Genomic DNA, 24587 nt, shown 5'->3' with positions numbered 1-24587 from the left:
AAGAGGAAGATGACTTGCATTTATAGCACACAGTATAGGCAGTGACCTTGGGCAAGAAGAAAAGCAATGATATTAATACCATATATTTGAATAATGTTCTACAGTTAAGTTGAATTAAATTGCATAGTTAAATTCATAAATTATATGATTACATCAATTCTCACAACTTGCTGTGAGGATCGGTAATATTATTCTTATTTTACAGATTAAGACATTGAGGTTCAAAGAAGACAAGGCCTTACCATAGGTCAGTGGACTTACATATGGAAGGATGGGTCCTGGAGTCAGGGTCTTCCAACCACTGGCCTGCTGATGCTGACTCATGCCACCCAACGGCCTCCTGAATGGCTTTCGTGCACATACCTTGTAAGTTGATGCTTAGAGCAGAGTTGTTGTGTCAGATCACCTGGGTTCTGATCTTTGTGATTTCTGTGGGAAAATCTCCATTTAAGTTGCCATGGACATCCACGTGCTGAATGATCATTTTCTCTTGGGAAAGACATTTCTGAGTTGCTCTAGCCTTCCGCGTGTTACCTGAGGCCTCACTACTTTTGAAATGGTTCACACTCTTACCTTATTTGCGTGATATTACCCCAGGGAAAGGATGAATCTAAGAGTTCCAAAGAACCTTTCTCCTCATATCTGATTATGTTATGTTTACAGACACATCTAGGCATAGGCTTTTTGGATTTTCTACTGCTTTATTTTGATCATCTTGATTTAATCCATGTGAGCTCATTTTCCTCATTAAAGTCATCTTATTAAAGAAGGAAAAGGGACCTTATAGGCTCCTGCTAGATTTTCCTGAGCAACAGGGGTCCATCCAGTCTCTGCCATGCCCTTCTGGTGATGGGGACACGCTGTCAGGGGCTGCAGCCCCTAATAACTAGATTCCTTTCATTGTCACGTAATTCTTTATGTGGGCTGAGACTTTCAACCTTTATCTTCCACACATTGGTCCTTGTTTTGATCTCTTAAGGAATACAGAGGTCTTGTCCCTTGTTTTCATGTGAGAGATTTTCAAACACACGAGCCAGTCATTATGTAGGTCTAGAGTTAGATGATTCAGAGCTGTTATGGGCTGAATTCTATGTCCCCAAAGTTCACATCTTTAAGTCCTGACCCCTAACTTCAGAATGTGATTGTGTTTGTAGATAATGTCTTGAAAGAGGCAATAAATTAAAATGAGGTTATTGGGGTAAGCCCTATTCCAATATGGATGGTGTCTTAATAATAAGAAGAAATTAGGACACAGAGACACACAGAAAGAAGACCATGTGAAGACCCAGGGAGAAGATGGCCATCTACAAGCCAAGGAGACAGGCCCCAGAGGAAACCAACCCTGACAACATCTTATCTCAGGCTTCTAGCCTCCAGAACTGTGAGAATATAAATGTCTGTGGTTTAAGCCACCCAGTTTGTGGTACCTTGCTATGGCAGCCTGAGCAGACTAATACATGAATCAAATATATATGGGGTTGGAGTCAAGGAGATGGGGAAGATCAACTAAGCAAATGTGCAGGGGGAGAGGGTAAAAGGGCCATGGGATAAAAGCCTTACAGAGTAGGTATTGGGAGAGGGCCTGGGAGCCATACTGTGAGAAAAATCGAGAGAGCACAGTGAAAGAAGACATGGGAAGAAAGAGTTCTTTGCTCCTTTTATACTGGGTTCTAAATTCCTTAACCTTGTGTTCACTTTTGTCAACATTGTCTTTAGTGCTTAAACACTCTCTCCTTTCCTTGTCCCCATGCACCAAATTTAGAAGGTGTGGGTTTTAAATCTGAAAATTGGTCATCACAGCATTCAAAGGTAAGGTTAAAGTGTTGATATTAGTGTTGTTGAATTAGGGGGTCAGTCTCAGAAGTTCCTTGGGGAATCATTCTAAGAATATATTTCTTTGACACAGATTACAAAATTCAATTTCAGTGTAGATTTATGGTGGGGTAGTAAAATACATTATGAAGCCAAACAAACAAGCAAATAAATAAACAAAAACCCCAAACCCCACATAATTCCCAGGCGCTTCTGATGTGCGCACTGTTTGGGATACACTAATTCAGATGAAGATAAAAATGAATTCCTTCTGTATGCCTGGAAATGATGCCAGACCATTGTAGATTTCAAACTTCATGAAAAATTAAAAATGTCCCCCTTTTGAGGGGAATGTTTTATGAATCCAGTAAACATAGCCTAAATTTCCTATTCTTATTACCTTATTACTTTTCAGAATAATGTTGAAAATGATGGTTATCCTGGGAAAACCAGGATATTTGGGGATGTTTATGCTCCTTTTCCCAGCAATGGCTTCCCCTGGCCAGCCGGCACTGTTCTTTTCCCATATTTCAGGATCTCAGCGTGAAAGAAGCTATGAAAGCTTACAACAGTCAATCATACTGACCATCACGTTATTCTTTGTGATTTAGGAGAGTGCCCCTGTTTCCTCAAGTGCTCTATCTGCTGAGAATTAGGAACCATTTCTATGTACTAAAGAACTATCGCTCACCAGGAAGTATACTGTTCCTTCTTGTGGAGGAAAACTTATGACATTGAACTTGATAACAGCCATTATTTTCACAAGCTCAAATAAAACAAGTCTTCTTTGTCTCCCCTCCCACCTCTACAGGTTCAAGTATGTGGAGGAGAACAAACTGAAAAGAAAGCATCATAGGTTTTAGACTGAAACAAATCAGGGCTAACCAGGTAATCAAATTCTGTATAAAAACAATGAATTGTGCTACTCTGACTTAGATGTTTCAGAGCAACTCCAATGCCTTCTTTATTCATTTCTGGAATTTTTAAAACCACTGTTCCATAGGGCCTTGAGAATAACCGGAATAACTAGACTCTGTTAATTTAGTTCAGTTATTTAGGAATCAGGTATAAGATTAATTAGAACTAATTAGTATTAAGTTCTGAGTAGGTAGGTAGAGCTTACTATACACCATGCTTAAAACATCACAGTGGGAATGTGGTGGGTAGTCTCCGTCTTGAAATTTAGCAGGTCTGCCTGATGGGTACTGACTTGACTGTTTCATCCACTTTAGGGATGCTGAGGGTATACTCCTCTGCCCCAAGTTATATTTTATCCAAGCATCATGTCTCTGACATTCTACCTCCAAAGAGTCATTCCTTCAGCTTTCTTTGTTTCCCTTAAAATGAAAATTCTCTTGGTTTTTGCAAAACAAAAGATTACTTTCTGCAGGCAAATACATTAAGGTAGTTATTAGCTTTGTCTTCCAGTGACTGAAAGGAACTAGCTGAGCTAGAAGGAACTTGGAAGTTCATCACTGGGAATGAAAGGAAGGTTTGCTAAGTAGGTGAGGGGAAAGCACAGACAAAGGAGGAAGGGGCCAACTGACACACATTTTGCCCGCTTGGGAATTTTGAATGGGACTGACTCCGCCCACTCAGTACTGCTTAAAAACAAAACAAAACAAACAACATATCTTTGAGAGTGCTTTAATATATTGCACTATTTCAGTAGCTGTGCAGGCCAGGACTTAACAAGGCTAGAGTAAGGAAGGACGGTTAATATTTCAACTATAGTGTGAATTGTAAATCATGACATTGATTTGGGCACAGAGGCTAGATCAGGAATTTTTTTTTTCTTTTTTTTTTTGCGGTACGCGGGCCTCTCACTGTTGTGGCCATTCTCGTTGCGGAGCACAGGCTCCAGATGCGCAGCTCAGTGGCCATGGCTCGTGGGCCCAGCCGCTCCGCGGCATGTGGGATCCTCCCGGACCGGGGCACGAACCCGTGTCCCCTGCATCGGCAGGAGGACTCTCAACCACTGCGCCACCAGGGAAGCCCTAGATCAGGAATGTTTGAGGAGCACCCTTCAAAGCTCAAATGCAGAGGGCAGAAAATAGTGTTGGTCTTTAATATCATGTCCCCCTTTTTGAGTAAGTCAGAGCCTGAGTTATGAAGCATTCAGAGATCATTTTGTTCCCGCATTCAATTTTCTTCTTTCCACTTAGAAGAAAACTTTTAGGCCAAAGGCCACTTGAGGTGGCCCTGGTTCCTCCATGTTTCACTCACTGGCTCCTTGTATCTGCCGGACCTGCATTTCCATTCACTATGTCTCAGGAGGAAAATGATTCTAGTGACCTCGCTGTAGGGAGATGGGAGCCTCAGGCATCTTATCAAACTGCCAGGCTGTTCTACATAAGCAGGGCTCTTGGCTCTGGTGTAGGAAAGCAATGCCATTGTCGGCTAACACTCAAGCATCTTGGCGAACTTGCTAAGTGTGTGGGGAGCCCTAACCACTGTTGTTGGTGGGAAGACCAAGCTATCACTTGTACCTCACCTTCAGAATTCGGCCCTGTTTAAATTAAGCTCTGCAGGTGGAGTCCTGGATTGTGAGAAGGATACAAAGCCTGAGGACACGTTGGCATTTATTCCTCATGCTGCTTCTGAGGACACACAAGAGGGTGTTCCGGCCAAATTAGCCAGTTATTGGTTCCTCGAGTAACTTTGGTTTTGGACACCTGACTTGACTCTGTGAGCGAGCAGGCGGCTGTTTTCCCTGAGTGTGTTTGCCTCTTGGCTTTCCTGTCCCTACATGAACATTCAGCCCACAGATTTCTGTTATCTAATCAGGTGCATCGGTCCGCGGTGGAGATGAGAGGGGAGGAACACCCCTCTGACTCAGATTTTGCACAAACAAAACTCAGCCTTGTTAACAAAGGCAGGGAGGAGTGCCCACGGCTGCTCAGATCAGATCTTCCCCGACAATCTGCGGGGCAGTGCAGATGGGTGGGTTTTTATGGCAAGATAAGCAACTGGAGGGCTCCACTTTGGTATGCTAAATAAAATTAAAATGTCAATATTTACACATGACCTTCAAGGCTCTTACACTCTTGCTTTCTTAGGATTCAGTACAGACTGCGTTTTCTTTAGCCCGTTACCAACAGCTTGGAAATTCAGTTAGAGGACATAACCCAAATGTTCTCCAAATGTTCCTTCCAAATGGTCATCTCGAAAAGTGCTGTTTTAAGGCGTGCAACCTTTCTGCACCAAGAGAGGGCTGTCGCGCTGCTTACCCAACTGCAGGCGAATTATCCGGAGATGAAAACCACTGATGATAAAGCTAGTGCCGCCAAGCTGCTTTAATTTGTTGATAACTAAAGCACAAGAGGCCTCTTACAGGCTTCTCGAAGCCTCACTATTGTGTATTGCACATTCAACCCCTGCTTGTGTGCTGACACAAACAAATAAACGCGATCATAATGGTTGAAATGTAGTTAGAAACACAATTGAGAACATCTGTATTGTAAGCAGAAATAAATTAGAAATACTGAAGTGTTTTGTAGCTGTGAAAAAGAAGGAATAAAAAAATAACCCACAGTACCTGGATTAAGCGGTTATAAATAATGTATAAGGCAAAAATCTCATTACCCCCTGTGTAAACTCCCACCCCCCCTCCATGAAATATATTTTATGAATGTAGTAACGCTGTAATAACCAAGGCATTTGTTTTTCCCCACAAACTTTCCATTTCATAACTGGGAGATTGTTTGGATTTACAAGTTCAGGACAAAACATCTCCGAGTTTACTGGTTTGGGTTTCTTCCTCGTGACCTTCAGCTTCAGGACTCTGCACAGCTCTGCACACCACTATTTATTAGAATGCTGCTTTCCACACATGAAAGTTTCCCCCAAACACAACCCTATAAAAACAGAGGCGAACACAAATCCCCTCAGCCCTGGAGGAAAAGGCCTTGAAACTTGCATTGCAGAAGCCATAGGGAGGATGGGAGAAGCTCTCCCTGCCCAGGACCGTGACACCTGTGTGACTCTTGGAGTCCAGGCTGCTGTCAATAGGACCAATCATTTTGCTTACGTGACTATAAGTAAAGTGACAGCTGCCAGATTAGTGAGCTTTGTCCAACTGAGCTATGGGGCTGTTACAGGGGTGGCCAGAATTTTCCACCGGGCCCCATCCTCAGCATAGCCAGGATCCAGGAGGAACTCCATTCTCTGGGCACCGACTCACCTCTGCAGCCCTTCCCTCTTCAGTTTCTTGGTTCTTTTTTTTCTATTATAAACCCGTGGTCAGGCTCTGCAATATCATGGAACGCAGCAGCATGCTCGAGGGTTAAGCGTGACTCTGGAGTCCTGTTGTTTAAGAAACCCAGTTCTCCTGAGTCATGCAGGGGGAACCCCCATATCTTTAAGAGATACTAGGGCAGGAGGTAAAGCGGAGGGAGCTGGCTCAATACAACCTTTTATGTAATAGGAGCCTCCCTAAGCCTAATCGGCTCCTACCTCAAATACCTCATGATTCTTTCTGACTTTTAATTAGTGAATTAATGTACATCCTATCTGGCTTTCCTGGAGTCCTTGGAATGGTTCCTAAGTGGACCACAGATATCCATAGAGATAACTGCCCGATTCCTAGCCTGACCCCTGATCAGGTGTTGCTCCTGCTAGCATGACTTGTGACCATGTTCTATTTCTGCTTCTCCCACGGGAATAGCCGTGTGGCTAAGTGGCTAAGCAGAATGACCCCGTTAGATCCCCTTCTGGGAGGAAGTCACTCACGGACTCATTTTTGGAGTCACAGTTAGAAACGTATGATTTCTCCTCATTTGGGTATGCAGCTATGGCAGAATGGGGGGAAATTACTGCGCTCTGAGTCGGAAGACTGTTCAGGTGTCTTCTTAAATCTACCTGAGTGACTTTGGGTTAGTCCACCTCTGAGCCTCAGTTGTCATTGAAAATGTGGGTAATATTACCTCACACTTTTTCCTTTAGTGGGACTTAAATAAGGTTATGCACATAAAGGAGCCTTATATGGTTTAAAGTGTTATTGAATGGTATGGTGTTACTTGTCTTTGTTCAGGCTGCTGTAACAAAATACCACAGACTGGGTAGCTTGTAAGCAACAGAAATTCACTTTAAGTTCTGGAGGCTGGAAGTCTGAGATCTGGGAACCAGCATGGTTGGGTGAAGGCTGTCTTCTGGGTTATAGATTTCTCAGCTTATGACTGTGTCCATGTGTGGTGGAAGGGAAGGGAGGATCTTTCAGGAACCTCTTTTATAAGGGCACTAATCTTGTTCACAAGACCTCCACCCTCATGACCTAATCACCTCCCAAGGCCAGCTCCCTGATACCATCAGCTTAGGGGTTAGGATTTCAGCATATGGATTTTTGGGGGACACCAAACATTCAGACCATAACATCTTTATCAAAAGGAAATTTCTATTCTACCTATGTGACAATGAGGTTTGAGGATCAAATTAAATAAAATATGTGAAAAGGGCTTTGAAAAGTATAAAGCAATGCAAAGCACATCACTGTATTGTGAATGGAGTGACAGAGCCCTGTCAGCTGGATTTCCTCTGGTCATTAGGTCCATGTACACATGTGCCAGAGCAGCACAGTTTTCTAGACAAAAAGAGGGTTCAGAGGCTGGAGACTTTAAATCTGGTGTTATCGTTATCATTATGTTTCTTATTGTGAGCACCTCAATTAATTGTTTTGAGATCTTTGCCTCATTTTTTTTTCTTCTAATATGAAGAAACAACAGTCATCTCCTAATATGGTTGTTGGGAAAACATAATTGAAATGAATTCCAAAAATAGCTTTTAAGGACAAAGTTATGTGAAGGACAGAAATTGTGTGTGAATTCTCTCAGCAATGAATAGGCATATCTCCATATACCCCTAGGATCTCAAGCTGATAATGTAACGACAAGAACCTATTCAATCAGAACAAGGGGATGGTTCTGCTCGTGTGACAATCTAGGTCTCAGAGTCTGGTATGTGGGAGGGGTGGAAAGAGCAGATTGCATTTTCAGGAGAAAGGTTAAGCTTGAATGTTTTGGACAGGAGGTGGTTAGATGCATTCTTAAAAAGTCCTTGAATTTACCTGATGAGTTTTGTGTCCTTGTGATGGTTGTAGCCCATTCCAGGTTAGGAGTAAATTTAGCAACACAAAAGAGGTCATTTACAAATCTCTCCCTCACATGCTCCATTTCGTCTCGTGCCCCTTCTAGTTTTCTCCCTTCACTAATTTGCAACGTGTGAGACTGCCCTTCTGATCATTGTGAGTTTAAGATTAATCGTATGTGGTTTCCGAAACGTTTTGAAACTTTTATAGGAGAGTTGTGAAAAGGTGGAGGTTTCCAGAAAACCCTTAATAGAAGTTCAGAGATCCATTTATTTATTTATTTGGGCTTTAAAACATTTTAGTTTAAACTAATTTTAGACTTAGAAAATGTTGAAAAAACACTATAAAGTGTTCCTTTATATCCCTTACTCTGCTTCTACTTATGTTAATATTTCTTATCACCATTATACTTATCAAGACTAGGAGATTAAAATTAGCACAATAATATTAACTAAACTACAGGCTTCATTAGAAATTCACAGATTTTCCTACAAATAGCATTTTCTGGTTCCAGGATCCTCTCCAGGACCTCACACTGCATTTCGCCTCCAATCTGTCACAGTTCCTCAGTCCTTCCTTGTCCTTTATGACTGGCTCTTTTTGAAGACCAGTGATCAGTAATTTTGTAAAATATTCTTTAATTTAGCTTTGTGTAATGTTTTCTCATGATTGGGGTAAGGTTATGCAGTTTTTGCAAGAATGCCACAGAAATGATATTGTGTCCCTTTTCAGCACATCATATCAAGGGATTCATGATACTGATATATCTTATTATTGGTGATATTTACCTCGATCACTTGGTTAAGGTGGCTCCTGCTGGTTTCGCCATAATAAAATTACTATGTTTCCCTTTGTATTGATAAGTATTTTGAGGCAGGTACTTTGAGTTTATTCAAATTCTCTTTATCCTTCTTGAATTTCTTTTGCATGAAATAGCAGACACCTAAGAAAAGGAGATATACTCTTTGAGGATTTGCTTCTTTTCACTTACTATATGTTGTAGGAAGCACCCCACATCAGTTTTAGATGTTTTGCTCATTCTTTTATACAGTTGCATAGTACTCCATTGTATGGCTATACCAGTTTATTCAAGCACTCTTCCACATATGGGCAATTAAATAGTTTCCAGTGTTTTGCAATTACAAACAATGAGGCAATGAATAAATTCAAATGTATGTGCTTTTGCATTGTTGGAGATACGTTCCCTAGAAGTGGGGTTGCTAGGTCAGAAAGAAAATGCGTATGCAGTTTTGTTAGACATTGCCAAATGTTCCTCCAGAAGGGCTGTACCAGTTTGCATTCCCACCAGGAAAGTTTGGAAGTGTCTGTTTCCCCATACCTCCACCAATAAGCTTAACTAATAGAAAGTATTCCCATATTTTAAATTTTTCACCAATCTGTTAGATGAGAGACATGGATTTGTTTAAGTATGAGTGAGTTTGAGCAGTTTTTCACATGTTCAAAGGCCATTTTAATCTTTGTGTGTGTGTGAATTTCTCCTCATTCTTCTATCAGGATTTTTGTCTTTTGTCCCTTAATAATTAAGATTTCTTTATATGTAAGGAATATTAGCCTTTTTTTCTAGTATGTGTTACAAATATTTTCTTGCTATTTGTCAGCTGTCCTGTGACTTTGTTTATGGTGCTTTTTGTCAGGCAAAAATTTTTAATTTGTATGCAGTCAAATTTATCAATTTTTTTCTTTGGTCTCTGATTTTAAACCATAGTTAGAAAGCCTTTTTCTTCCCAAGATTAAAGAACAGAATAATTTAGCTGTGTTTTCCTTTATACTGTCCTGTTTCAGTTTTTATATTTAGGTCCCTAATCCACTTTGAGTTTATCTACTATATGATGTGAGATATAGATCTATTTTAACTTTTCCAAATGACTACCTGCTTGTTTCAGACTATTTATTAAAAAATTCATCTCTACCCCAGTGATTTGAGATGCCACTTTTGTCATATACTAAATTTCCATATGTATTGGGGGCTATTTCTGAACTGTTCTATTCTAGCCTATTTGTCTATTCATGTTCCACACCATTTTAATTATCAAGGCTTTATAGAATGTTTTAATTTCTGGTAAGACTAGTCACCATACACAGTTATTATTATTTTTTTAGTGTTTTTCAACCTACTTTTGCATGTTTTTTTCTTTTTTCCATTTGAACTTTAGTATCAAATTGTCTAACTCCAGAAAATAGCTTGCAGGTGTATTTTACTAGAATTGTAATAAATTTATAAATTAACTTAGGGAGAACTGATATTTTTATAATGCTATAATCCTATTTAAGAAAGGGGATGTCTTTCCATTTGTCCCAGGCTTTATTAGTGTAATTCAGGGGTATTTAAATTTTTTTCCTTTTGTAGGTTTGCACACTTGTTAAATTAGTCATAAGTACATACTGCATTTTGATGCTGTTGTAAATGGGTTTTCTTTACCATTATTTCTCCTATTTATTGTTTGTTTGTATGAAGGGTATCGATTTTTATATGTTAATTTTACATCCCACTACTTCAATAAATTCTTTCATTGTTTGGGTTAGTTTTATTATTGACTCTCTGGAGTTTTCCAGGTATATTATCATATCATCTGCAAATATAGTTTTCCTTCTTCTTTAATCATTCTTATGCCTCTATTTGATTTCTCTGGTCTAATTGCATTGGCTAATAGTGCAAATAGTAGTAGAGATCATAGGCATTTGTGTTCCTGATCATAGTGGAAATGGCTCTAGTGTTTCTCCATTAAATATGATACTGACTTTAGAACTATTCATCATTTCAAGAAGTATCTGTCAATTCTTATATACTGGAGTAGTTTTATCATGAATGTGTGTTGAACTTAGTCAAATGCTTTCTCAGCATCTATGGAAATAGTCATATCATTTTTCTCCTGTAGACATTATTATGTGTAGTAGCCTGAATAATGGCCATCAGGTCCTAATCCCTGGAACGTGTAAATGCTACTTTATATGATAAAGTTGTTGCAGATATGATTAAATTAAGGATCTTCAGATGAGGAAATTATCCTACATTATCCAAGTGGGCCCTAAATGCCATCACAAATGTGCTTATAAGAGAGAGGTAGAGTGAGATTAGATACTTATGTAGTGGAGGAGGTGATGTGAAGACGGAGGCAGAGATTAGAGTGATGTGGTCACAGGCTAAGGGATGCTGGTGGCTACCAGAAGCTGGAATAGGCAAGGAACACATTTTCCCAGAAACTGTGGAGGGCACATGGCCCTCCCAACACTGTAATTTCAGACTTCTCACTTCCAGAACTATGAGAAAATAAATTCCTGTTGTTGTCAGCCACCACATTTGTGGTAATTTGTTATAGTGACCATAGAAAACTGTTGCAGATTTTGATACTGGGAAGTGATGTGCTGTTGTACCAAATACCTAAAAATGTAGAAGTGGCTTTGAAATGTTAGTGAGTGTTGTTGTTCTGTAGTTTTCTTTCTTTGTATTGTCTTTATCTGTTTAGGTATAAGTATTATATTTGCATGCTAAAAAGGATTAAAAAGTTTTCTTTGATTTTCAATGTTGTGTAGTAATTTATAGAGCATTAGGACTACCTAGTGTTTAAAGGTTTGGTATAATTTCCCTGTAAAATTATCTGTGCTAGTTGATTTTTTTTTTGTGGGGGAGTTCCTTAGTACATTTCTTTATTTATTATATGGAAATTCATATATTTAAACTTTCTAACTCTTATGAGGTCAATATGTATTTCTCTAGAAGTTATCCATTTTGTTTGGGTTTTTCAATTTATTTGCATAGAGGTCTGCAACTCAGTCTCTTTTGATTAATTTTTTTTTTCGTTTCAATGGTTGTTATTTTCATTTCTTTTTTCTTTTGTATATTTGTATATTTTCCCTATCTAGTGGTTTACTTATTTTGTTAAATTTTTCCCCAAATCAGGATTTTGATTCTTTAAAATTCACTTAATGCCCACATGGCAATGTAAGCATATCCACTTCTTTTTCCCTTCTCCTATTTTTTATTGCATTATTTCTACTCTGTGAAATAGTAGAAATAGTGCAATAAGAGAACTACTTTCAACAGCTGTTAGTCTTTCACCCTCATCCCAGCCTTTGTATTAGTGTTATATGTACATTTATATATTTTAAAATGTTCCCTATCAGTCCTTTTGTTGAAGGACTGATATGATTTTGTTGGATGCAGCTCATTCTTTCATAGAGTCTTTAAGAACAATCTATGGATACAGAATTCCATAAGTTCTTGTATACTGAAATTTGATATTTGAAGGACAGCTTGACTGTGTATGAAATCCTTTGTTCACAATTTCTTTCCTTAAACTTAAAAAAAATAGTACTCCACTGTTGCCTTCTTTGTATGTTGGTTTTGATGCCAAACTCTCTTGACATTATTAATTTTGCAAAAAAAAGTTTTGAAAACAGTATTTATTCTTTTTGTCCAGAGGTCTTGAAGATCTTATCTTTGTCTTTGAAATCTAACAGTTTTATAGGCATATGTCTCAGTTTTGATCATTCTTGGTTAATTTTCTCAGATACCTACTAAACCTTTTCAACCAAGATTCATGCCTTTTTCTCTTTCTGGAAAAATTTTTTGGATTATAATTTTAAAGACTAGTTGCATTTCATTTGTTTTCCTTTTCTTCTTTATGATTCCAGTAGTACAAATATTATTCCTTCTTTAACTGTCTTCTATTTCCACTATTTTTATCTGATCCTCTTTATATCTTCCTTTGTGTCATTTCATTCTCTTGGTTGTTTTCCTGTCTTTCTTCAATGTCCCTTATTAAATTTTCATTTGAGTCTATTTCCTCTTGGACACTGTAATTTCCTCTTTATTTATGAGACAATATCATCTTTTTATCTTCCATTTCTTTCCTGAGTTCAATCAACTATTTTTTCATTCCTACCTTTTTTGTCCATTTCTGTTCTCAGTGTTTGAACTTATAATTTAAAGTGTTTTTTTCATATCCTTAAATCCTTGTTATGATATATTTAATTTGATTTGGAATGTAAACGTAAAGTTTCCTTCTGCTTCATGATTTATTTTTGTTTTGTTTTTTATCTTTTTTTTTTTGGAAGAGGGTGGTTGGATTTTTCTCAGTTGATTTGTGTGTAAATTCATTCTGCAATAGTCCTTTTTGGATTTTATTGTCCTGATTTTACTTTTTGTGATACTGGAATGTTTTACATGGTCTTGGTTAAAAGGCACTCTTCACTGTTGATCTATTAAAGTTCAACTACTTTAGGAGGTTTTGTTTGTTTTGGTGGTGGAGGAGGATTGTGAGTCCACTAATTTTGTTGACGTATTTTTTCTTGCAGGACCCTACATTTTTCTTTATTTCTGCCTTACTACCTAATTGCTAAAGGACTCTTTTTCCTTACTTTTTTTTTTCTTTCCTCTTTTATTTTTTCTCTCCCAGAAGCTATGTGTTTGAAAGACTGTTCTATTAAATCATACTTGCTCATTTAAACTGTGTCTACCACCTTAAATTGTGTGTCTGTTTCTAAAGGAGTTGCCTACCCTTTCAAAGGCACAAACTTTGAAATCTCCTTTAGGATGTTCAGTTCTGTTTAATCTTCCTAGTGTCCTCTCCAACTTTCCTTAAGGTCCCATTGCCTGTGTCCTTCTTCTGTATTCCTAGCAGTTTTTATTGGTCTGCCTTTGCTTGCAGCAAAGCTCTGTGGTAGGAGTTGGGAGGGGCAGAAGGGCATAGAATTTGTTTCTGTTTCTCTTTTTACTCACTATATGTATGTGTGTATATATATATATATATATATATATATATATATATATTTGGGGTTTTTTTAGCATTCTTGGCATTGTCTTAAGCTAATATTGAGAATATGGTTTTGCACAGAGATTTCATAGTTCCAAAGTTACTGTGTACGGTTCCATGGAGGAATGAGGTTTGGGAAGTTACTTACTATACACCTGTCATTGTTTTAGCCACATAAAAGTCCTCAAAGGATGCATGTTTGCATGGTAAAAGAGCAATCTCATCCCTGCCAGTGGTTTTGCTAACCACCTGTACAGCTGATGGTTCCCATATTTAGATTTTGAATCCAGACTTTTTCTAAGCTTTGGATCCACATGTCCAACTATAATCACACAACCTCAAGTTCAGCAAGGTCAAAACTCAACAATCTCCTTCCCCAGGAAGCATGATCTCCTCCCTCCCCTCACACACATTCTGTTTCTTGTTGAAAGGTAGCATTCTCCACTGGGAGACTCAAGCTAGAAAATTGAGAGTCATCTAGAGACATCTATCTCCCTTGTCCACACCTCCAACTGATACTTAATAAATGGCTATTGGATGAAAGTCCTCAAACTTTCTAGAAGAGGATGAAAGATCTTGCTAGTGGTGGGAATAACAGTACAGAACACTTATAATTTAATAAGGAGTTCATAGGAATGATAAACTTCTTATTGGAGTCCAAGATCTTGGAGGCAGGGACAATGTCTTTTCATTTGATAATCTTTCACAGTAGCTGACAGAAAGCTTAAAAAAAGGTCATTAGGGATATTTTAAATAAATGAATAATAAAATGAATAAATGACTATGATACCACCTGTGATTAAGCACATACCTCCTAATATAAAGAAAAATTCTTCAAAAATATCCCTAAACTTAAGCAAGTCAACTCAAATTCCTACAAGCATTAGGAATGTTACAAAAATGAATGACATGGCCACTTTGACACTGGCAAACTGGGACTCTTAAGTCAGGCTTCTTACCCATATTTTTGTGTGTGCCATGAACCCCTTTGGAATCTGGTGAAACTTATGGACCCTTCTCAGAATAATGTTTTAAAACGCATAACATAAAATGCATAGAATTACAAAGGAAACCAATTACATAGAAATATAATTATCAAAGTATTAAAAAACGCACAAATGTATGAGATAGTAATATATGTGCTTCTTTATTAATGCATTAAATAACAAGTTCTAGCAGCCAAACTAATAACTACCATATTTTCATGTAGTGGTAAATATACGCAATTTTTCAAGATATCTACAACAACTGTGATGTGATATGAAAACACCCATGATTTCCATTGGTGACGCAGTGAAGGCATGCTTGCCAATACCACAGTAGTTTCTTGCCTGTATTCATAATTGAATAAAATGATAAATTTCAGTTAGAAATTAATAAAAATAAAGATGCAATTTTTTTCCCATCCAAGTTCATGGCCATCTGAATTCTACTATGCACACAGCTGTATCCATGAACTCCAGGTTAAGAACCGCTGGTTTAGAAGGTGCCACTGCTATCAGATCTACCTGACTATAGCCAGGCAGAACAGTGGCCTTAGGGGCCTCAGTTTTTTGTGACCTCTGACCTAAACCTTTATGCAAATGTGGATCCATCATTTTACAGTCCCTCTATAAGAGTTGCCCTTATGGGAAAAAAAATAGATTGGAATATGACAGCTGAGTTTTCTTGACAGGCAGAAAAGTCTGTTTTGCCCAAGACAAAATGGATTCATATTTTACAAGATTAAGATGCTATCCATTGGCCATTCTCTGCAGACCCCAATCTAAAGGCCCTCTCAGAAGCCGGGGTCATGACAGAGGAGGGTGTGGAAGGAGATGGAAGAGGGCTGGAACCTGGAAAACAAATTCTACAACTTGTAGATAATAAACAAAAAGTGTAGGAACTTCCCACTAGCTGATAGAAAGAAAATGTCACAAACATGAAAACATAATAAAGCTGGCTTTGAGTCCTTGGTGCCTTCCCTTCATGATTAATGATTGGTCTCAAATAGGATGGGTAAGGGAAAGTGAAGTTCCTCTTGAAGTAGCTTTAAAAATGCCACAGCTTAAAAAAATTATTGTAACATCAATTTAAGAAAAAAAAAACTCTGCTAAAATGTAAAGGTCAAGAAAGATTTGGGTGTTTTTAAATGCTGTCTAGAAGAAATTCATATAAAGGTTACGATGTCAGGTAGTTTCAGTGTTATAGGCATAGAAGGGGGGTCCTCGACAAAAGCAGTACTACCTGGGGGCCTTCAGTGACTATGACCCGTGCCGACAGTGGGAAGCATGCAGCTGTTGGATCACAGTGTGCCACTGTGTCCGTGGGGAAAGCCAGGCACTGCTCTCTCAGAGCCTTTAAAGCCGTGGGAACATTTCACTTCCAAAGCTCTCTTTTGACTACAGGCAGGCCTTAAGATGATCTGCCCTCGTCCTCCCAACAGCATCACTCAAAGCAGCACTTAAAGCCCCCCAAGGGAGGGAACTCTGAGCTCCTGCTGCCCCTCTTGCCTTATTTCACTCTGCGTGGAACTACTCAGTCCTTCAGAGGAAGTTTCCACAGACAGAACCAGGCCTGGTCTGTAGGTTTAAGGCATATGGGGGAATCTCCTGACCTCTACAAAGAAGGGGCCCTGTGAGCATGGTGGAGGTTTCCATGACCTCACACCTCAGTGGTCTGGGAATAGGTGTCCCTTTGGTCTCAGGTGTTCTAGTCACAGGCTACCAGACACTTAAGGGACGTCTCCTGGCCATGGCGATCCTGGCCATGGCGGTCCTCCCCGGGAATGCAGCCTGGAGCGCCTGCACAACAGTGCATCCGAACAGGACTACCCCTCAGGGATTCGGGGGTCCCCTGGTCATGGAAGAGCAGTGGTTCTCCACCAGTCCTCACAAACATGACCCCCAAACCACCTGGACGGGATCCAATTGCTCCTCTCAATGTGGCCTCTGGAGAGGCAGCCTTGTATCACCCGGGAGCCTGTCAGAAATACAGAATCTCAGGCCTCACCTCAGACTTATTGAACCAGACTTTGCATGTTAATGAAATGTCCCCATGACATGTGTTCCCATGAAAGTCTGAGATGCTCTGCTTGCTCAAGACATACGTCCGCATGAGTAAGCATGTGCACATGAGCGGGCACACACAGCGGCCAACTCTGCCCTGGGGAACCTCTGTTGAGTGATAAGGGTAGGGCTTAGCCCTCAGAAACAAAGGATGGAAATGACCATTGTAGAGAGTTCGCATCTGTCTTGCCAACACCTATTAAAAGATCAAGAGCCGGACACTGTGCACTTGCTGTGCGTATTTATCTTAGTGAGATTTACTCGGATGATGTGGGCCCTTGGAAGAGCAAGTTAAGTCATTTGACCCTTCACACCGCCTCACTCTGAAAGGTCCTTTGTGACCTTAGCTGATCTTTTGTGGCAGGGCCGGACTTCCAGATAGGGAGCTAGACCTTTGCAAAACATAACTTGCAGGGCATCAGGAAGCGACTCTCAAAAGGCAATCTGAGTGTCTTGTTAATTGAGTCTGGAATCCGCCATCAAAGAGTCAATCACTTGAGTTAACTGAGAGTTTCTTGTTAAATATGTAAGCCTCACCGTTGCTACTCAGGCCACTTCCCCTGGAGTGGGCAAAATGCTTCTCCTCTAGTGTCTGTCTCAAACTCTCTCCCAAAACTACCTTAATTTCCCTGACACTTCTACTTATTACTGCTGCTTCTTATTTCTGATTTTACTAATTTTATATTCCATTCATTTAACACTGAAAAGGTACTCTTTTGCTGTTTCATATAGCCTCTCCTTCCAACTAGCTTTTTAAGCCCATCAAGAGCACATATGTATCCTATTTCTTGTAGGCCAGCCCCAGCCTGGGCAGTATATCCAGGAGGGGGTCTAATAAACTTTAAAAAATTAAAGTATCGTCATCAGCTATTAATGCTTCTGGATGCCAATGATCTCCAGATGCCGGACATTCACACACGTCAGCTAACATGATCCTTACAATTACCCCCGGGACCCCCATGCTAAGAGGAAGAGACTGAGGCTCAGGGGCCACAGGGGACTTTGCAAAGTCACATGGCTAGTGCACGGCCAGGCCAGATCTGAACTCAGATTTATCTGCAACGTGTGTTCCCTCTTCATTAATCCTGTTGTGGGAACAAGGTTGCCTTTTGCTGCCTGCTGAGAGCCAATCATATAAGAGCTCTGGGATGTGAAGACTGGCTGGTTAGAGAGATGAAAGACAAGGTCCCCATGAGCAGTCATTGTATTCAATATGATCCTGGGAAAGTTGTTTCTTTTTCTGTATCCAAGAGTCTCCTTCTCTAGCATAGGGGTGTTTATCTTTAACTCAGTGGGTCACTGAAAAGTTCAACAGTCAGTAAGTGTCAAGGAAGGGAAAGGGCACTGGATATGAGAGCCGACCTCAGGGACAGTCCCTGGGAATTGGGGTCCTTCGACACTCTTGAGGAGGGTGGTTCTGTGTACAGCCACCCCGGTTTCAGAGTCTTGCTTTTCCTCCCACTCCTTGCTTCCGATTTCTTAAAGGAGTGACAGTAGATCTTCTCCAGAGTGGCCTTCATACTGTGAATGAGCCTGCAAAGGTCCATCTCCCACCTTACGACATCAGAAAGAGCAGATCTATTCTTCACACTCAGGGCATGGAAGCCAGAAATTGCCCATTTATGAACCTACTCACAGGGAAACAATTCCTGCTGAAGGGGCTTGGGTTACTTCATTGACATTTACCACAAAAACCTGTGCTTTTGCACATATCCGAAAAACAAACCAAAACCAAAACCAAAACCAAATCCCCACAATACCCTGGGTTCAGGAAGAAGTGGACATAATGTGATTCTTCCCAATCAAGAGTCAGTGAGGGATTTTAATTCCTGAACACAATTATGATGATGGCTATGACCTCCATGGAGTCATTGACTTTTGCTACTCTTCCAGGGAGCTGGATTTCCATATTTAGAAAGGAAAGGGCGTGATATAAGGAATCTTGTGTAGCTACAGAAAATTCTTTCCTAAATATGTAGTGCTTTTCTAAGAAGCCTTTCCAACTAAATGATTCAGCCTAGTATCAAAACATTCTACCATATGATCTAGCAATCCCACTCCTGGGCATATATCTGGAGAAAACCATAATTTGAAAAGATACATGCACCTCAATGTTCATAGCAGCACTATTTACAATAGCTAAGACATGGAAGCAACCTAAATGTCCATTGACAGAGGAATGGATAAAGAAGATGTGGTACCTATACACAATGGAATATTACTTAGCCATAAAGAGAATGAAATAATCCCATGTGCAGAAACATGGACCTAGAGATTATCATACTAAGTGAAATAAGTCAGAGAGACAAATATCATATGATATCACATACATGTGGAATCTAAAAAAAAAAATGTTACAAATGAACTTATTTACAAAACAGAAACAGATTCAGACTTCAAGAACAAACTTGTGGTTACCAAAGGGGAAAGACTGGGGGGGGAGGGATAAATTAGGAGTTTGGGATTAACATATACATACTACTGTATATAAAATAGATAAGCAAGAAGGACCTACTGTATAGCACAGGGAACTATACTCAATATTCTGTAATAACCTATATAGGAAAAGAACCTGAAAAAGAGTGGATATATGTGTATATATTACTGAATCACTTTGCTGTACACCTGAAACTAACACAACATTGTAAATCAACTATACTCCAATATAAAATAAAAAATTTAATTTAATTTAAAAAATAGTTTTACAGTTACATAATTCACCAGCCTAGTTAAGACAAGTGTTAAGTAAAAGGGAACAAAGTTAAGGTGTCCAAGGTTTCTATCAGAGCAGCTCCTGCTACATGTGTCCTCTTTGAGCTGCCATCATGACTAAGATTCTCACATTTGAACAGTTCTTACCATTAGACCAATTTGTTTGGGTTAATCCATTGTCTCTGGCTGGAAGGAACCTATTAAAAGTACAGGTTACTTGGGCCTAGTAACACAATTCCCACAATCATCGTTATTCTAGCTGCGTGAATTACTTTATCAGATTAATTAGCTGTCACCTATCAGACAATATGGCTCTGAGGAAATAAGGCATATTTTAACGGACATCACTGTCTGAAATATGAAACATTATATGGAGCCCTATGGTGGGGGTCTGGGAGGGTAGAAGACAGAGAAAGACACTGATTAAGAAGGGGGAGCAGAGGAGAGATAAGTCAGGAGAAGATCAAAATCACACTTCTATCCCCTTTGCAATTTGGCCTCTGATCCATGAAGTTTTGTTTTCTGATGAAATGTTTCTAATGTAAAGTGACTAATATAATCTCTTCTTCATACATGCCTCCAAAAAATAAGTCCTACTTGTATCAAAATTAAAAGTGAAATGATTCTCCTGATCCTTTCTGGCAATGTTAACCCATATCTGCTTCTCCCCTCCTTCCTGGGCACCCAGCTAAGCAGCATTTCCCAGCCCTGTGTGTCTAGATAGGGGTCACGTGACTAAGGACTACAGACCAGGATGTAGGTGACCATAGAACATGTCACATGGACTTCTAGCCTCTCTCCCTCTTCCCTTAAGTGGCTGAAAACCAACAACTGGAAGACACAAGAGAGATGGAGGAAGCCCCTTGGCAGTAGATGGCTGGGTCCCCGAGTCACCACCTGAAGAAGGACAACCCAGGAGTGTGTCTGACCAGGAAACCCCACTTTGGACTTGCCATTGGTGAGAAAAAAACTTGATTGTGCTAAGACATTGAGATCTGGATGTCCTTTTATTATGTCACAGTGTATCAAGTGTATCATTTACCCCAACTGCTATAACTTACCATCTTTATTAGTATTTGTCATCACTAGACTACAGGATACTTAATAGACTGAGCAAAACAGGACTTTTAAAATGATTTTTAAAAAAGAATATAGCATGTATTAGTAGCTCTAGTTTGCTAAAGACTTTCTATCAGTCATGTTAAGTGCTTTGGATTCTTATTTAATTCGACAACAATCTTTTGAGGCAGATTTATTATCCCCATTTTACAGATGGGGAAATGGACTTTGAAAGTCTATTAAAGAACTTGCTTTAGGTCAGAACACTAATGAGTGGCAGTGTTGTGATGGTGATCCAAGTCATTCAGTGTTTGCACTGAGCTCTTTACCAGTATGTGATTATATTCTTAAAGTTACTGGGGGAAACAGGATCAGACCACAGAAAGACACAGCAAGGTCACACCATGAACTGAGGAGAAGTCCTGGCCTTAAAGAGGAAAACAATTATCATATCTCTCTGCCCACAAAATCGTTGAGAGAACATTTCCTTTATCTCCATTCCACACCTCAAAAATACTGAATTGATTTTCTGTGATTTCCCTTTTCTGCCCTCCATTGAAAGACTTGATTATGTCCCAGTTTTCTGCAAAGAGAAAATTTTTGCTGCTGAGTTATAAATTCTGCAGGTTCTAACTAGGTTTCAATCGTGAGACTTTTATTCCTCCATTAATACGGGCGTGTCACTCCCATCAGGGGAACGCTTTTCTTAGAGGAAACAACATTCTGCTTCTATAGCGGCAAAACGAACAAGAGGGATACGATGTGTGATAGAAGCCTGTACCCTGACGGGAGAGGAAAAAAAAGAACGAAGCTAAGTAGATGTCACTTATTGGCTGTTCTTGTGGATAGGGAATGTTGAATTTCAAGTTTTCTATTTTAAGCAGAGAAAGCAGACTTGTGCCTGACTGATCCCTATCGTGATTGTTACCATTCAAATTCAATAAGAGAATGCATGTGGAAGGGGCTGTGTAAATGTATGGGGCACCACACGTGGAAGATATTAAGGTTTCAGCCTTTATTAATAGAAGATCTGCATATGTGCTATTGTAGATGGTCCCCCAGGACTCCACAGCCTAATCAGATGGTGGAAGGCAGAAGTACGTGGTGGTTTAAAACACAAACTATGCAGATTCTTGGGTTAAATCTGACAGTGCTGCCCTGTCTAGCTGTACAATGGTTTGGTCAGTTACTTAACTTTCCAAGTTCCAGATTCCTCCTGTTTAAAATGGGGATAATGCTATTGCCCTCATTGCGTTTGGAGAATGGCACAGGATAATACACTCATTAATTGTCACTTTTTTTGTTTGTTTTGCGGTACGCGGGCCTCTCACTGTTGTGGCCTCTCCCGTTGCGGAGCACAGGTTCCGGACGCGCAGGCTCAGCGGCCATGGTTCACGGGCCCAGCCGCTCCGCGGCATGTGGGATCTTCCCGGACCGGGACATGAACCCGTGTCCCCTGCATCGGCCGGCGGACTCTCAACCACTGCGCCACCAGGGAAGCCCAATTGTCACTTGTTTTGAAGAGGATGATAATCATGTTGACTCCTAAAAGAGACAAAAGAGAGAGAGGCTGGTCAATAACAAGAGCATATTTACTTATCGACTTTTCTTATGTAAGTTAGCATCCATTTCATGGATTGGAAGGATAAAAACAAAATCAGACTAAAAGAAATCCTAGAGAGATTTGGCCAGGCAATGACACAGACAGCTGGTAGATACGGCTCCCTGCAGGAGTTGGGACTTGAATGGTGGGATGGTAGAAGGAAGCCACAAGTGAATCCAGTAATTTTTCCATGAGACTCATTGTAATTTAAGATCTGGTCCAGGTCTCAGTAAGCACCTGCTCATCAGAGAGGGAGTGAGATTTCCACAGAACACAACTGGAAGCAGAAGTGGGCTTATAGGGGAAGACAGGGCTCTGTATAGGCAGAGAGAAAGAGAGACAGACAGCTCTGAGAATAGTCTTGTAAGATCAGTTGTGGATTTAGAGAGGGACTGGACCACCCTTGGCTTTGTCCTATAGGCCAATCCTTCATGTTCCAGTCACTCCCATAGTACATCCTATGGGAGGGACCGTTCATAGTTATTAGAGGTCAGAAAACAAAGTTTCCAGGTTGTTTATTCTGGAATTAGTCTTATCCTTTCAATATTCTACAAGTTTCCCACCAGCCTTCTAAAGAATATCACTCCTCTGTGGAATAGAATGCTCTTCTCTGAACTAAAAGTAAGATGTTTGTTTTGGAAGCAACATAGATTCAAATAGCAATAACAATCCTTTGCGGGAAAGAAAAGCATCTTTGTATTTATTCGAGTAAACAGAAAAATAGCACAATTGAAATGATTTTCCACCTGCCAAACAAAACGGTTTCCTTTTGTGAGCCGTGTTCCATATACAAGGTGGGTAGAAGCACAACACTGCACAGGGGGAATGGTGATGGATTCAGCTATCGAGGCCGCTGTGCCTGTCGATGGGGGTTCACCTGGATCTATTATATCTCACCTCAGTCGAAGACAGTCATCCTGCATGTACCGGACTGAAGGTTCTGCTCTTTTGCAAAAGGTGTCAGTTCTCTTCTCAAATGGCTGTGTTTTCCCTGGGAGTTAATTTGTGGGGATTCATGCCAGTTGAATTGGGCCTCAAGTTGAAGTAAAACTTCAGAGAAGCTGTCATGTAGCCCAGGTTAAACCAGAGATATTTACTGCGCTTCCTTCTGCAGTCAGATAGTTCTTGTCCCAGCCAGGGGGTTGGGATTTTCCACTGCCAGGTGTGCTTCTACCTTGGAAGGCTGGTAGCAAGGACATGCAGACTTATTTTTCTTCTCTGGTTCTCTTTAGAGATCTGGCTAAGCTGACCCACCAGTGTCCCCCAGGATCAAGGAGGCAGAACTCGGAAGGACATGAAGGTTGCCTTTGACACCCTCACGGTTGTACTATTTTCACTCTTCTGAATTCTTATGGCTTCTGTTCTCAGACCTACCCAGGGGCTTCTGGCTCTCTCGTGGCTCCCTGAACCCTCTGCTGTGACAGTAAGCTTAGGTCCACCTTCATTAAAAAAAAAAAAGTAGCAATAATGACAATCACAGCGACTGACGTTGGCTCTTTCTCATGTGCCTGATGTTATGCTAAGAATCACATTCACATTATCCTCCATGACTTTCTTCAGCAGCTGTATGAAGCGGCTCTGTGTGTGACAGACACCGTTGGTGCCCATCTCCATCTCCTTGCTCCACCCCAGGAAGCCTCCTGCGGGCAGTCTGGTCTCCTGCGTGGTGGCGGTGTCTCTCTGCCTGACATATGCTCTGGCCTCATGGGAAGATCCTCAGCCTAGTTGGGGGCTAAGCGGGAAGTACCCATGAATCCTTGGCCCAGGAACAACCCTCAACCTTGGAAGAATGGGAATTCCTGTATAAATCCCCCCAGCTTCCTTTCCCTTTGCTGGGACAATTCTGAAGCAAGTTCCCACAGTGTCCCAAAGGGTCCTCACAGGGGTTGAAAGCAGTGACCACAGTGGGAACCCCTCACTGAAGCCACTTGGACTGATTCTCCCCCCCTCCCATCTCACTTCTCCAGTGGTCCCAGGGATTACCACCCAAACTTGCTCCCCATTCTTGACTCAAGATTTGCCCTTGGGGGAATCCAAACTGAGATCACACATGATTGTTCTTACGTAACACAGGAGAAGTGGAGGCTTAGCGAGGCTGAACTGCCTGCTGTTGTATAGCTGGTGGATGGCCAGGCAAGACTCGAACCAGGATTATTATTATTCTCTCCCTGCCTTATTCTGCTTCCATCAGAAATAGTCTGGACCAATTTTTCTAGTTAAATAATTGAATTAATTAATATATAGCTTCTTTGCAAAAAGGACTTGAGTTTGCAGAGCATAACTGATAACTCCTTCCTTCCATCAAAACGTATTTTGCCTGGCTCCTAGCTCTATTGAGAGTCAGGATTCAGCTAACAATATAATTAAAGATAAATTTCATAAATTAATTACTGTTGCAATGCTATTGTCTGAGAGCGGCTAAACGTACTGTAGTGTGCCTCTAGAGATATTGACACTTTACACGGGGGTTTTGAGATTGCAATGCAATAACATAGAGA

General features: G+C 40.4%; 1 long non-coding RNA gene across 1 annotated transcript; it reads left to right on the top strand.

Moving 5' to 3' along the window:
* The first annotated feature begins 205 nt into the window (after positions 1 to 205).
* On the top strand, positions 206 to 24435 carry LOC114899137. Its single transcript, XR_003794518.1, has 5 exons — positions 206 to 366; positions 2624 to 2700; positions 20242 to 20385; positions 21180 to 22099; positions 23322 to 24435. It is a non-coding gene; the product is annotated as an uncharacterized LOC114899137 (long non-coding RNA).
* The last annotated feature ends 152 nt before the right edge of the window (positions 24436 to 24587 follow it).

The sequence above is a fragment of the Monodon monoceros genome, unplaced genomic scaffold, assembly GCF_005190385.1.
Source record: "Monodon monoceros isolate NGI ecotype Baffin Bay Population unplaced genomic scaffold, NGI_Narwhal_1 Super_Scaffold_18, whole genome shotgun sequence".
Taxonomy (NCBI): Eukaryota; Metazoa; Chordata; class Mammalia; order Artiodactyla; family Monodontidae; genus Monodon; species Monodon monoceros.
Note: the sequence above shows the minus strand (reverse complement) of the source record. Positions and strands in the feature narration are given on the sequence as shown.